The sequence below is a fragment of the Melopsittacus undulatus genome, chromosome 3 (genome assembly GCF_012275295.1).
Source record: "Melopsittacus undulatus isolate bMelUnd1 chromosome 3, bMelUnd1.mat.Z, whole genome shotgun sequence".
In the NCBI taxonomy this organism is placed as follows: Eukaryota; Metazoa; Chordata; class Aves; order Psittaciformes; family Psittaculidae; genus Melopsittacus; species Melopsittacus undulatus.
In genome coordinates this window covers 54,543,829-54,558,100 of record NC_047529.1, presented here as the reverse complement: position 1 = coordinate 54,558,100, position 14,272 = coordinate 54,543,829, and positions in this window count along the sequence as shown.

The following is a 14,272-nucleotide window of genomic DNA, read 5'->3' as shown; positions in this document are numbered from 1 at the left end:
TCTGCCACTTAATTGATAGACCAAACCTGAATCAATCACTCTTGATTGCTGACCAGCTCTCACATTCACCATATGTCTCTGTATTTCTAAATGCAAACATAAATCCTTTCATCACAGGCAGGTTTGAATATAGCAAAACCTTAATGGTGATGTTTCTGTTACTGAGCTGAAAAGAAAGGCAGATGAAGAAGCAGAGATTTTTATTCTGCCACTATCATTCATACAAATAGTCCTCTTCAATGACTGTAGAAAGATAGGTACTTGAAAAGCAGAATCTGACCCAGAATATCAATATAGGTATTATAACATGAACACTTCTTGTAAAACTTACGCTGTGTCCTCTGAGTATATGTGTGATTGCTGCATGTGCTCCATGCTATATAACCCCCAAAAGAGGCCATATTATGAATCAGGCAGCAGCAAAATCAGTTGAACAGATCTCTTGTCTTTCCCTGCCTCTCAGCTCTCATAACCTAATCCTATTCCACTCTGTTTCCTCCATACAAGCTACCATCCTTTCTTTTCTGTCCATTAGAAACAAGCAAACAAGCAAGACAGAACATTTCACAGTTCTAGCTGAACACAGAAGTAGCCATTCATGCTTATATATTTATGTATATATATACAGATATGCGCTTACGTCCATATACTCACATATACACAGTATTGCACACATGTGTATGTGTATTTCCAGATGTATTTCTATACACATGTAACAAATACAGTCAAGGTAACAGTAACCTACTTTTGGGGTAAGTTGTGAGGAATCAGCAGCACCAGTTCAATTGTACAAAGTGTGGAAGAACCTCTAAAACAAACTCTGCTGCCACATTATTCGTAAGGTGAATCCACAGATAAGAGCTGAGTAGATGCTTTTTCTTAACCACATGAAAATAATTTGAGAATAACTAAAATACAATTGTTATCACAATGGTTGCCATTAAAAATGTGATTTCAGCAATGCAGCTGTGGAACGGCACAGTGATCTCCTATGCCAAGCCATGCTCCACCTACAAGCATGCATTCAACACCTTAGCAAAGGAAATTTGGTCTGGCAGTAGTAAACTCTTCCTTCTTGTCCTAACATGCACCATGCTTCACACCTCAGGTTTGATCAGATTAAACTATTACCCTGGTAAGGCATGTACATATAATATATGTATATTCATCTTTTCCCTAAAGCATTCTCATAAGAAGTGATAATTACCATACCCTTGATTCTGCTACCTAGTATATAGATTATTATACTCTGTGTGTAAAGTCTGATATGCAGAAGGCAAACTTTAGGCAGAGGTGAAGCGGGCAGCTGCTTATGACAGCAGGCAGGTGGGAGCAGAAGAACAGGCATGACTCCTTACCCTCCCATTAATTTTCCCCATGCCTGGGCCCTACAGTTCTGTCAGTCAGTGCTCCCACAAGGCCCTGCAGTTGTGCAGCAGAGGTTACCACTGGGATGCAGCAGCTGCCCTCATCCCCATCCTTCCTCCCAGTGTGGAGAACCCTGCCCGGTCCAAATGGGGCTTCCCCTAGTCTCTTTGCTTTGGTGTGCCTATGCCATCTCCCTCACTGAGGAAAGAATAGCCTGTTTTGTTGTGGCTTCAGATCCTCGCCTTTGTGGCAGCAAAATTAAATTTTTCAATAGTGCTGGCAACTTTGAGATACTCTGTACATGCATTTCCAGGGCCAGAGCCACAAGCCATGCTGGTGTAAATTTCACCCAAATAGAATAAATGATTGGCATTTTTTTACTCCGTTTTGGGAAGCATGTACCTCCAGATCTGAGAAACTGCTGGGGTTTTTTGCACATGATGCTCTCCTTAATATACTTGACAAACTAATATATAAAAACTTCAGCTGCTAATTCAAAATAATCTAGGTTTTCTCCTGGCAAAATTGAAGTAAATATAAATCACTTCCCCTGATAATGTTTACAATATTTATTCATGGACCCTTCAGTATGAAGCACTTTGATTAAACAATTTAGCAAAAGCACAGCAAACCCACCTGCTGTATGCGGAACAAGAGCTGAGCATCTCCAAGGTTGTTACGAGCTATTATACGTGTATGAAAAAGATGCTTTACACTTGCAGTCAGAGATCCGGAAAAGTGACAGCTATACAAATATACATGAGCAAAGCACAACGACATGGGAAACGATCTATTCCCAGCCTTTTCTGTATGCTTTACGAAAGCGGGAAGTTTTTGAGATTATCTACAGTAATTAGGAGTCCCCAGTTGTGTTTACATGGTTAGCAAGTGTAAAATATGATGACCTGCTGAGGATTTGCAAACAGCTAAGTTATAATGATGGATCGTGGTGAGAGGACATGTAAGATTTCCCAGACTTCTGCTGGGAATACTTCAAAAATAAAGCACATTGTTTTCCCTTGGGGTTTATAACGCCTCTTTGACTTAATCAGCTTGCCTTTTTGCTCTCAAGGAGAAATTTCTCCAATTTTACTCATCGGGAGAAATTGCAATGTTCACAGTGTTATGGCGGTGATTTTTTAACTATCTTTTCTCATGGGAGACATTGGGTTAGGGTAACAAATAACTTCCCTGTAAAATTTGGTTCATTATCTTGTAGGAATACAGTGTTTGAAGAGAGGATATTATATGTATATATGTGTGTGTTTACGTATATTATACATATATATGTTTGAGTTATATATATCTGTCTTTATAGATAGCCAGATATAAAGAAACAATTTAGCTTCTATATAAAAAAAAACAAAAAACCAAAAAAGTGTGAGACGATCACAACCAAACAAATAGTAATTTATTTCAAATTGTATTAAGGATGTAACAGAAAAATCTGCATTTAATTTATATTCTCATAGCGCCCAAGAAAATTATTCATTTTCTCTGTGATGGGATAATGTATGCAAGCCATGTTCACTTATTTTATACAGTAACATTTCAGCAGAGCTATCACTGACTATGTGTTTGCTCTTGTGGCTCAGAGAAAGCAAGCAGGGAAATGAGTAATGCTTTATTACTGCCAAACCCTGCTCAAAAGTGAAGAATACCCGCAGGCATAGTTTGAAATGTTACTATAGGGTAGGGAGAGCTTCGCATGTCTCCCTGACAGAGCCACATAAAGCAGAGTTGAGAGGTGAAAATGATTCAGGAGAGCTGCTTTGTAGCTTCAGGACAAGCCATTCCCACCTTTACTTATACTTCTGGCTAGTACTAGATGAATAAAAACGATTCAAGCATTTTAAAAAAAGGAAACCAAGTGCCTAATTTGACAATAGTTTTCCATCTACTGTGTCTAGGACACCAGTCTTTTATAGGCTTCTCATTACTAGTAGCAGGTAAGCCAGACAGGATCTGGACTCCACTGCAGTACCTTCTTCCACCCAAGCAGCTGGAGGTGACAGGCTTAAAACAATGGGTAGGATGCATCTCGGCTGGCTTTAGCTGCCTAAAAGGTCTAACTGTCATCAAGCTTAAACTAATCATTCAAGCTCCCTCTATAGTCCATAGAGCAAAATAGAGATGCTAGAGAGATATTCATCTTATCTAATATGGTCATCTGAGAAAAATTTCCCTCCCACTTTGCACCAGGATTGGAGGGATCCTTTCTTAAATGAGATGTCTAATTTTCTTGTGTAAAGCTAAGTGGAATTAAACTGGGACACATTAGCGGCACATTTTTTTTTATTTGCTGTGATTAAACCTCTTGGGAGTAACCAGAACTTTATATTTTCCTTTATGTTTTCATCAACTCTTTTTTTCAGCCCTTGGCAGTTTAGAGCTGAAACTTTACCGAAGTTGTTCTTAGTCTTCTACCTCTTCCTGGGAATAATTTTGTCTTTTCATCTTCCAGCCTTCTGAGGTGAAACATTGCTCTGACCTTTCTTTATCCATGCTAAGATGTTACCTTTTGAAGAAATCTGTACATCATGTGCTATTGAACATTGCTGGTTTGTTTTTCACTCTAGTGACTGAGTTTCAATTCACTTTAATTTGTGATTGTGTATGATGATCAACGTTCTTCCATTTCACAAGCAGCTAAATTTTCTAGTTGTATTAATTGCAAATGTAGATTAATACACTATACTTTTTTTTTAATGAGTGCAGGTTTATGACGGGCAGGTAAAAGAGGAAAGGAATGTAGTAAATCCAAAGGGTTGGGGTTTTATTCTTTGTTTTGGTTTTTTTTTTTTTTTATTTCCTCCACAGCTTTCAGAATATTTTCTTATTTGTGTGTGAGGGAAAATATTATAATCTTGAATTTTTAAAGTGGTACTTAATGCTTTTGCTACTTCAGGTGTGCTGAAATACCACTACCACTTTTCATCAGGAACCTGCAGATTAACAAATATTGATGAGCTTCTGAAATTCCTATGAGACTTGTACATGCACGTTATATAATGAAGGTAAGGCACAAGGAGGTTTTACACGGTTCTTCAATTTAAAGCTTTCTGAAGTAGATTACTTAATGTTTATGACTTGTGTGTATGTCAAAAGATTTCAGAATATTTTCTTATTCACTACCACTACAAACATATACTGCATACTCAAGATTTGATTGCATCTTAGTGGGGGATTGCTAATGTTTCATAAACTGTATTCATACTTTTAACTATCTCTTTCATCATGAAATGACTCATTGCCTTTAACTTTGTGAGAGGTTCTGTCTTTGATATTCTTTTCTTATTTTGCATAAATTTGTTTTCCAATACTTACTATCTGCCATTTAATGCTCTGTCATTGTTTGTCAGTTGCACTATTTTTATTACTATTCCAATGACATCTTTTGTGATTTTCGAGTCTCTCCACGCCATAAACTGTTTGCAGGTGGAAGCATACCTTCGAAGGCTGAGTGTAAAAAACAGGGCACAAACTCTTTTCAAATTTATTAACCAAATATGCACTTTGGAAATTTGCATATATAATGAGGAGTAGATCCTCATTAATTAGTTTAATAAGCTTGTCTTTGGTTCCAAACAGAAACACTCTTGAGAAAAAGAATGTACTTCAACAGCAAACAGTAGATACAGAAAATACTGTAGCCACAACTAAGATGTCAGCATTTATCATACAATCATCAGTCTTTGCCTGATAAGAGCAAAAGAAATACCTATTTTTAGAAGCAATCCTTTAATCTACTCCAGTGGAAATTTAGACCCCTAAGAAAAGTTAAAAAATAATTAGCAAATTTTCAGAATATCTAATCTATTAAATTAAACGAAGTGAAGAGTATTTATGTTAGCATATTTTCAGTCAATCAATTTCATGTATGTAAACGAAGCATGACACTGACTCTCATGGACTGAGCCTATTTGGAAGTTTTAAACAGAAACAGGATCAGTTCATGGAAAGCCATATGGTCTCCTTATGATCTTCCATTAAACTAAACAGATTTACAGTCACAGATACAACAGCAACAACAACAACAAAAAAAAAGTAACCCCCCATTTTTCACTTTAAAGTTATTTCTACTTTGAGGATCTTTTTCTTCAGCAGTAACAGAAGCACTGTGAAGTAGAACACTAATATTTTGTGTGTCTATTTCAATTATCATTATATAGTTATTATTGAATGTCAATCAAGACAAAAAAGATCAACCAGAATCCAGATTATCAGGTAGAATCGCATAGCTATAACACCTCAAAAGTTTATGAGTCTCTCTTTTCATGCCCTTCCATTTCTTCTCAGTTCTTTAAAATGGCTGGAAGATCGAAAGAAGGAATGTTCTTAAATGCCACAACTGCGTGGTGGCTAAGGCAGAAGAGCTGGTTCGTGTAGTCCAATAATTTCTGTATATTTTCCCCTTTAGCTCAGAATCGAGGCTAGTGACATGCTTGGTTAAATGCTGTCTCCCTGATAGACACTCAGCTCCTATATTAGGAAAATACATGACCTCGAGAGGCTATGATTTTCACTGGCATTTTGTTCTGCTGAGTAACTGTCCAGGTTATTTAAAAAATTGTGAACAGTTTTTCATTTACATTCATATGGCTCCAGTTACCAGTGACAGTGATCTTTTGCCACTTTTTAGTGCATTTCAGGACCTATTGTTTTCTTCATGTGGAAATACCAATGTTCTGTAAATAGGCTCCCTCAGAAGCTGAATTCCTCCAGTTTTCCTCTGGAAAGCTTTCTTTAAAAAATTCAAATATTTTCTGGATCTTTGCTGCAATTTCAGTTTTCTAATAATTCCTTTAGAGGTCTAAATGTGGAGAATGTCCACTTCTGTGTAGTCTGAGTCTTACTGTTGCCATATAGAAAAGTAGAAATACCATCCCTCTTGTTAATATTTCCATATTTATGAATGCACTAATTACATTAGTCCTTTTTATCACCACATTGCAATGGGAGCTTGGTATGAGTTATTATTTACAGTTAACCATAAATACTTTTTTGGAGTCACCACGCTGATGACATAGTCCTTCAACCCGCACATACATGCCTACATGCTTAGTTCCTAGAACTTTGTTCTCCCTGATATTAAGATGTAGTTTGTCTGAATAAGTCACACTTTACTATACAATTCATTTTGATTGGTATGACTGACATCTTCATCATTATGTACCACTTTATCAACCTTTGTGTCACCTGCCAATTTTATCAGCAGCAATTTTATACTTACTTCCTAGCCCCTGATGAAAACATTGAATAGTTCTAGGGGAAGTACTGATCTCTGGAGCACCCTGTTAAAACCACTCCCTTCAAAATGATAATCTCATTGACAGCTACCTTTAAAGACCCACTAGTTTCCCAGTTTTTAGTCCTTACAACATACATTACTAATGTTTAGTACAGCCAAAAGATCATATGTGTCTAAGCTAAAAACCTTATAAAAGTCTACATTTATTTTTACAAGGTAACATGTAATATATTTTTTAAAGTTAGATATTTTTGATAGACTTCATTTCCTATAAAGTCATTCATATCTATTAATTCCTTATTAAATCCCTCATAAGTTTTAACAGTGTTTTGCCTGAGCTGATATTAAGCTAATATATTAGTATGCTATATATAGCTCATACCAAACTGTGCGTATGTCAAATAAGGCTGAGGTAGAGGACTTGGTAATAAAATAATATTTATTTGATAGCTAGTCATGAACAAATCTCTGGAACTAGGGGGGGCATTTGTATTTTTAGATAGATAGAAGATGTACCCAGCGCTTGCCTAACTTACTCCTTCAGAGATGATTCAGTGAAGTCAAAAGTGACCTGGAAAGTGCATCATTCCTTCAGCCCATAAACTTTAGGAAGAACAGAGGATGATTAGCTCTTTTCAGTGTCCTAATCTAACCCCTTCACTCCCTGCAAGAACTTTAAGGAGGTTCAAAAAAAATCCAAAACAGCTTTACAATGTGAAAGAAATCTTCGAGGACTGCAAAATTTGCATCTGCAAGATTTTATCTTCCTTTAAAAAAACCCACACATCAGAGGATTCACAGGACACTTCTTTCCAAGATTTGCAGTTATTGTCTAGCCTTCAAATACACTCTGTTGAAACTTTCTTCCTTAACAATTTTTCCTGCACTATAGATGAATGATCTTCAAGATTGCATCATTCTTGGTAATTCCTTCTTTCCATTATTTTATACTTGACAATAGTCAACAAAACTCTGTAGAGCTTTTTAATTGTGTGCTCTGAAAATTTCACAGGCAAAGTGCCAGCCACTTAATTGTGCTAATTATTATTCACGCAATAACGCCTATTAGTCTGCACTTTTTTTAAAGGGGTTCAATCAGCATTCAGATCTTGCTTGCTTGGCAGAATGTCATTATAGCGGCTTTCAAAATCTGGCAATAAGCCTAAGAAGAGTCCATTTTTGCCACTGGGACTGCCTAATCCAGACATCATTATCGATCAAACTGACACATGTCTGCCAAAACGGTTACAAGAAAAGCAGGAATCTACACAGCTCTGGTATCTCCAGCCTAAGTCTGCAAAATGATAAGGATCAAAAGATGAAATCATATTTACATGAGAAAACAGAACATACATCTACAAGCAGAAGGGTAGAGTTCCAGAATTGTATTTAGTTAGTGAAGCAGTCTTTAAAAATGAACACCAGAAGAATAAAAAGGAAGTAAGACCACTGGAAGAATTTGCCTGTTTAAGTCAAGTCCCAGGTCTGGTACTGATAGCAACGTATCACATTATCAAGCCTGAATATTTCCCACCCTTTGGTTAGAGATTTACAGATCCACTTCAAATTAATTTGCCTGTGGAGTGAAAGTACAGTTGCGAAATTAGCTGGAAACATCAAGCTTCTCAAAGAAATGTGATTCCTCAACAGTGAGAATTGTGGAAAGAACACAGGAGCCATTAAATCTTTTCTATGTTACGGTTTCAGTGACCAAGATTGAGTTTACACTGCATGAAAGAATGAACTTGATGAATAAACACAGGGTTATTTGGAAATTCCACAGGCAATTTTTTTCTGTTGCTGAATAAGCAATTCCATGTGACCATTTATTAATATAAAAGGCATGAGATTAGATTTGCTAGTTAGCAGTTAGCATATGAAGTCTGGCAGAATGTGGCTTAAAGGAAGGCAAAAAACGACAGGCATATGTCAAATCTCCACTGTTCTGGTATGCCCTTTATGTAGCAATATATAGAGTCTCTGGCCACACAAGATCAGCCAAGATTGCCACCTACTTTCCCTTACCCTGTCTGTGACAGTTCCTCTAATTCCAGAGTAACCATAATGGTGCAGGCACAGTTTTAACAAAATTTTAGTGCACTCACATTGTGAATAAAAAATACATATTTGGTCTTGCAGACAGTTAGAAAGGGCTTCTGAATACTGGCCTTTACAGGCTACATACTCGGTAGGCTTTCATCATTAAGCTCACTATTTAACGTAGAGAAAGCACTTTTTTTTTCACGCGTTCCTTCAAACTGAAGTGCACCAGTCTCCAGATATATCCATTAGCCATCTATTAAGGAACTCTTACTGACTGATGCACTGAACTGACCATCGAACAGCTCTAGAACACAGGGAATGAAGTCAATAGAAAATTGAGTTTAGCACTGCTTGGTTTCTTCTTATATGAATTTGAAAATCAGGTATTACTGAAAGGTTTACTGAGTTTAAGAAATGCTCCTATAAAAGCCAGCACTGAAAGGGAGAATGATAAAAATTACCAAAATTTTGGAAGTACAATGAAGAATAAAAAATATTTGTTTACTTTTTGTGAAAGGCTCTGAAATAAAAGAAAAGAAACAGCAACACTTATAAAGAAAAATATTTTAGCTCATGAGGAAATTTGTGGAATACCACTATAAAGTGAGAAGCTCCAGGGATTTCTTCCAAACCTGAAGTGTTCTAGAAACTTCCCCTACCATTGCAAAAATAATGCACCCTTTTGAAATACAGCTTTTCTAAATTCATAGGCCAAAAGTTGTTAGCATCCAAATTAATTCTGCAAGTGTCAAATTAGTTCAATGATTTTCCCCTTCTGATACAGAATCATCTCAGCACAAATGGGAGATATGAGGATGCAGAAACTGGGCAGGATTTTGCCATTGATGACTTTTTCACAGAAAAAATGCTGGTGCATTGTACTAAATGGCTATTGGAGCTTATCAAGTTCAACAAAGCTTTGGGAAAAATTCTTAAGTCTGAAATTAAACTTCTGATTAAAAACAGAGAAATCAAAGACAGAAACAACTTCTTACCACAGAACAGCTGAAATGCGATGCCTATTGTCTGCAGTATGGGTTTGTATAGAAAATTTCTCTCTTTTGCTGCATGTGTTTCTTTTTGCATAGATGTGAGGGAACATGGAGTAACAATGGAGACAGGTACACACGAATAAGATAGTTTGGAGGAGTGGCAACATTGGAGAGCCAGTCATATCCCAGCTCTTGCTCAGTCTCAGCAGTGATCAGAAACTACAGGTTTCCAGATCATGCTTATACCCAGACAATGGGACATTTGATTGAGATGGGTACTGACAGGTATCCCTTTTCCTTCTGTACCAAAGCAGAAACAAAATGTTTAAGCTGTGACATTTTCCATAAGTTGCAATGGCCATTTTCCAGTTGCACTTGAAAAAAACATTTTTTTGCAATTTTCACCTCCTAGAACTAGTCCTGTCTGTTGCTGTCTTTAGTCTTCTCACACTGCCAGTGCACATTAAATGCTAGTGTGCTTTGCCCCATTTCAAAGGGGGCCATTAAGCATCACATGCCCTCACATGGCATCAGATGCTGCCAGCTTTCCCTTGTCATTTTCACATTACCCTGACACCTGTCCTTTACTCACAGTTTGGTTTCTTGATGTGAACTGCTTCAATTTTATTAGAAATAAAGCCAAATCAAAGAAAAGAGGGAAGGACTGGAAAAAAAAAGAAGAGGGAAGGTTAAGTCAGTAGGAAGACTTGTACAGGAAAGCAATGAATCAAGAAAAACTCCCGGGAAAGCTGCAGTCTATCTTCTCATCATCACTCACAATTTTATCTCTACACCAAATTTGCAAAGAATTACAGAATTAAGCTAACTTTCATTAAACACATCCTCTAAAAATGTATGGGTTTCAAATGATAAAGCCGCTTGGAGTGAACCATCTTACATCCAGTGGACACAATGACACAGCTAACTACTGGCAGCAAAGGAAGAGTCCTGCTTTGAGGGCTTTTCCATTGCTGGCATCAAGGTAGTCTGTGATGTTCACCTACTGTTCTAAATAGCATGACAAGTCATTATAAAAACCTTCTAAGCATCAAGGTGATAAAACTTAATTCACCTCTGTTACTAATTGCATGAAAACTCAGCTGCTATATAAGGATCAGCCAATTCTACTTTTCCACACTTGCACATTACATGTTGGCAAGGCTACTACTTAAAGTGTCATGAGTGCATTTCATGCCATATATGAGACAAAAAGGTTTACAGTCCAGCCAGTAGATTGAATAAGATACAAAAATTAAAGGAGGAAATAACTGCTTATGTGCTATTCTTATGGAACACCCTGAAGTGTCAGAAAGGACTTCGTACCATTTCAAAAGCAAAAAGAAAGATGGTATCACCAAGCCCACTATATCAAAGAAATTGTTATTGGTATTGGAGAAATAGGACTGTTGAAATGAAGGGATATTCTTGTATGAAGAGATGCCTTTTCTACCAGTTTGTCCCAGTAAGCATTGTCTTCTTAGCAGCAGAACTGTATAAAACTCTTCATCCTTTTGCTTTGTAGGTGCCAGGTTATCATATTTATAGGCTTTTGAAAACTTGTACCCAATAAGAGCATAAGTCCCTCTGATTTTCAATGAGACAAAGAATCAAAACTGATTTTAAAAATAAGTCATGTTTTTCTATTCCAAATACAGCTTTTGGAAAATGCACTTGAGTCTCAATGAATGCAGGTGAAATTTATGCTCCTAAGTATCTAAGTCACTTTGGAAAATGGAAATTCAGTGCTTTTGGAAATATTACTTATGGCGTATTCATGGCCTTTTATTTCCTGGTTAATCATCCTTGGTGGTTAAAGGAGAATCTATTTTAAACTTTATCTATTTCATGTTATCTTAAAAACTATACAGAAACTCTTGTGAGTGTTCCTCTCAGTGGGTGTCCTTGCCTTCTTTCTCTCCTTTGTATTATTACAGCACACTCATTGCACCTTCTCATAAATTAAATCATCCATATCCCAGAGATCACACCGTGTATGCCTGGGAATTTATACAGTGATTAGAACAATAGGACCCTGATTCTGAATTGTGCCTTTGGGATTTCCTGTGATATCAATTATATACAATAACAATCCTGCCCATGAACAGCACTAGCCTACAAGTCACTCAGCTCCAGTGGCATGATACTTAAAATTCCTCACCTCATTTTCATTGACCATGAGAGGAAAAGCAAAGAGTAAACAAACAGAAGATGACCTTTATGAGTAAAACATCTAAGCATAAAAAGATTAATCGACCCCCATCAGACAGTCATTAAATCAAATTAGAGCTTTTCTTATACTTTTAAAGCTCAGATTTACAGTCAGGCAAATTGTGTAAAAAAGCTGGTAATACAGTGACGCCCAGTGCCACTGGGCTTTAGAAAGCTGACAGTTGCTGTAAAATAGTCATTAAACAACCTCTAGAAGAGACTCATCAGCAGATGCCCTCAGGTGAAGGAGAGAGAAAGCTGAGAGAATGAAGGAGAATCTAACATCTTAGCATGACTGAATTAAACAGAGCATATTATGCTGATTTTCAGAGTCAGCCCAGTAATTTAATTTTCATAGCAGTTCCTTTGATTGTAGCAACCATTTTATGAAACATTAATAAAACTTCTTTTTTATGTAGCACACATCCCTTTTCCATTTCATTAAGGAAAAAGAGGCAGGATGTACAAATTTGCTGACCATTAGCTCTGTAAATGACAAAAACAAATAAAAGATTATTTTTAATGCAGTACCACTGTGGTGGGTAGACTAAATTTGGGTTTACAATAATTTCAGCACAAATTGGAAGAGACAAACAAACTGTACATGGATTTGCCATATTGTATTGCAATGTCATCTCATAAATCAGAATGGTCTACCGCTTGTGTGCAAGTGTGCACATATACTGCTTTTATATGTAATTACAGTTAGTAATGATATATGCTTTGTTGGAATTGATTTTGCTGGTATAAATTGCAGAATTAATTGAAATTAATATCAACATAAAATTGGCATAAATGAATAGCAGAGAGAATAAATGTAGTTACCTATTTGGGAGAGTGGAATACATACATACAACTGTATGCTTGTAGTCAAGTGCCATCAGCATTGGCTCAATTAGAATCATAGAATCATAGAATAGTTAGGGTTGGAAAGGACCTTAAGAACATCTAGTTCCAACCCCCCTGCCATGGGCAGGGACACCTCACACTAAACCATATCACCCAAGGCTTCATCCAACCTGGTCTTGTAAATATCATGTGAAAAATTTAAAAGTTTTGAAAACTTCCAGCAGAGATCAATTCTGCAAATATTAAAGCATGTATAAAATGTGGGGTAAATTTAATTTCCCTTTGGGTTTTTTTTTTTTCCTTTTTGTTCCTTCTTGTCTTTCTGCAGTTCCTTGCCTTTCTCTCCTAATGTCTTCAATATATTTTATAACTAGATAAAGGCATAAATGTAAAAAAGGAAACAGGGAAAAAGAAAATACAAGGAAAAAGAGAACTTAAATGTACATCGGCATTACATTTTCTACTTCCTTTGGGATACTGGACCATTTTAATTTGAACCAAAATTTCTCACTACTTTTTTGCTTTGGCAAAACAGCTAAACAATTTTTCAACAAAAATATCTTCCTCAAAAAAATGCTGACACCTTTTAACCACAGAAAATACATTTTGCAGACGGGAAAGACATGTCACAAAAACATGTTCTCATTTGGTTACAAAATCTGTTTCTTTGTTGACTACCTCATTTAAATGCTGCCTCGAAGTCAGTCTCCTATCATAACAAATAGACACAGAAACTCCTATGTGGAAATACGCACATGTTTATATTTACCTATATGTTTATTTATATAGATATGTTTAGTTACATATATACGAACATAGAGCACAGGCAAGCTATACCTAAGAATAAAGACCATGAAGTGGTCAAATAACAAGAGTTTTCCAAATTAAGACCGTCTCTTAACCTTAACACTGCCCCCATACAAACAGGCATCAAAGCCACAGGATTATGTGCCATTTTACCTCATGATAACTTAGTTTCATACAAAAAAAACCCCACCCTGGTTGGTTAGTGTATAGTCAGTGTTGCAGCTTTTTGATATTTATTTTAACGCTCCCTCAAGAAGGAAGAAAATGAGTCATTCATCTCACAGCGAGGGACCAGCCTCTGAAAGATACTACATAGTTTATTCATAGAAATGAAAGCACCAGTGGGAAACAGCCAGGTCTTACACAAACTTTTTTTGTGATCTCTGCCAGATCACATCCTCCCTCTGTGTACCAGAGTTTCATTAGTAAAATATCATTAGAGGTATATTGGTTAAACTGTACAGGTGGGGTTATCTGATTTAACTTTAGTTTTCAAAAATTCAGGTTTCTCTAAAATTGAAGTACTTGTCAGGAGCCAGAGGAGAGCAACAGATGCTGCAAGAGGGCCTCTTCATTTACCGCTCCCATCAGAGCAGGATATACATGGCTTTGACTTTGGTTTCTTTTATTTGGTCTCCACAGAGAGACTCCAGGCAACTCACACAGATCATGCAGCTATTTTGGGGATGTCAGATGGCTAATGCTCACTTAGAGGGAAACCTATCCTAAGCTCACTGGTCTTAGGTTGGCTTTA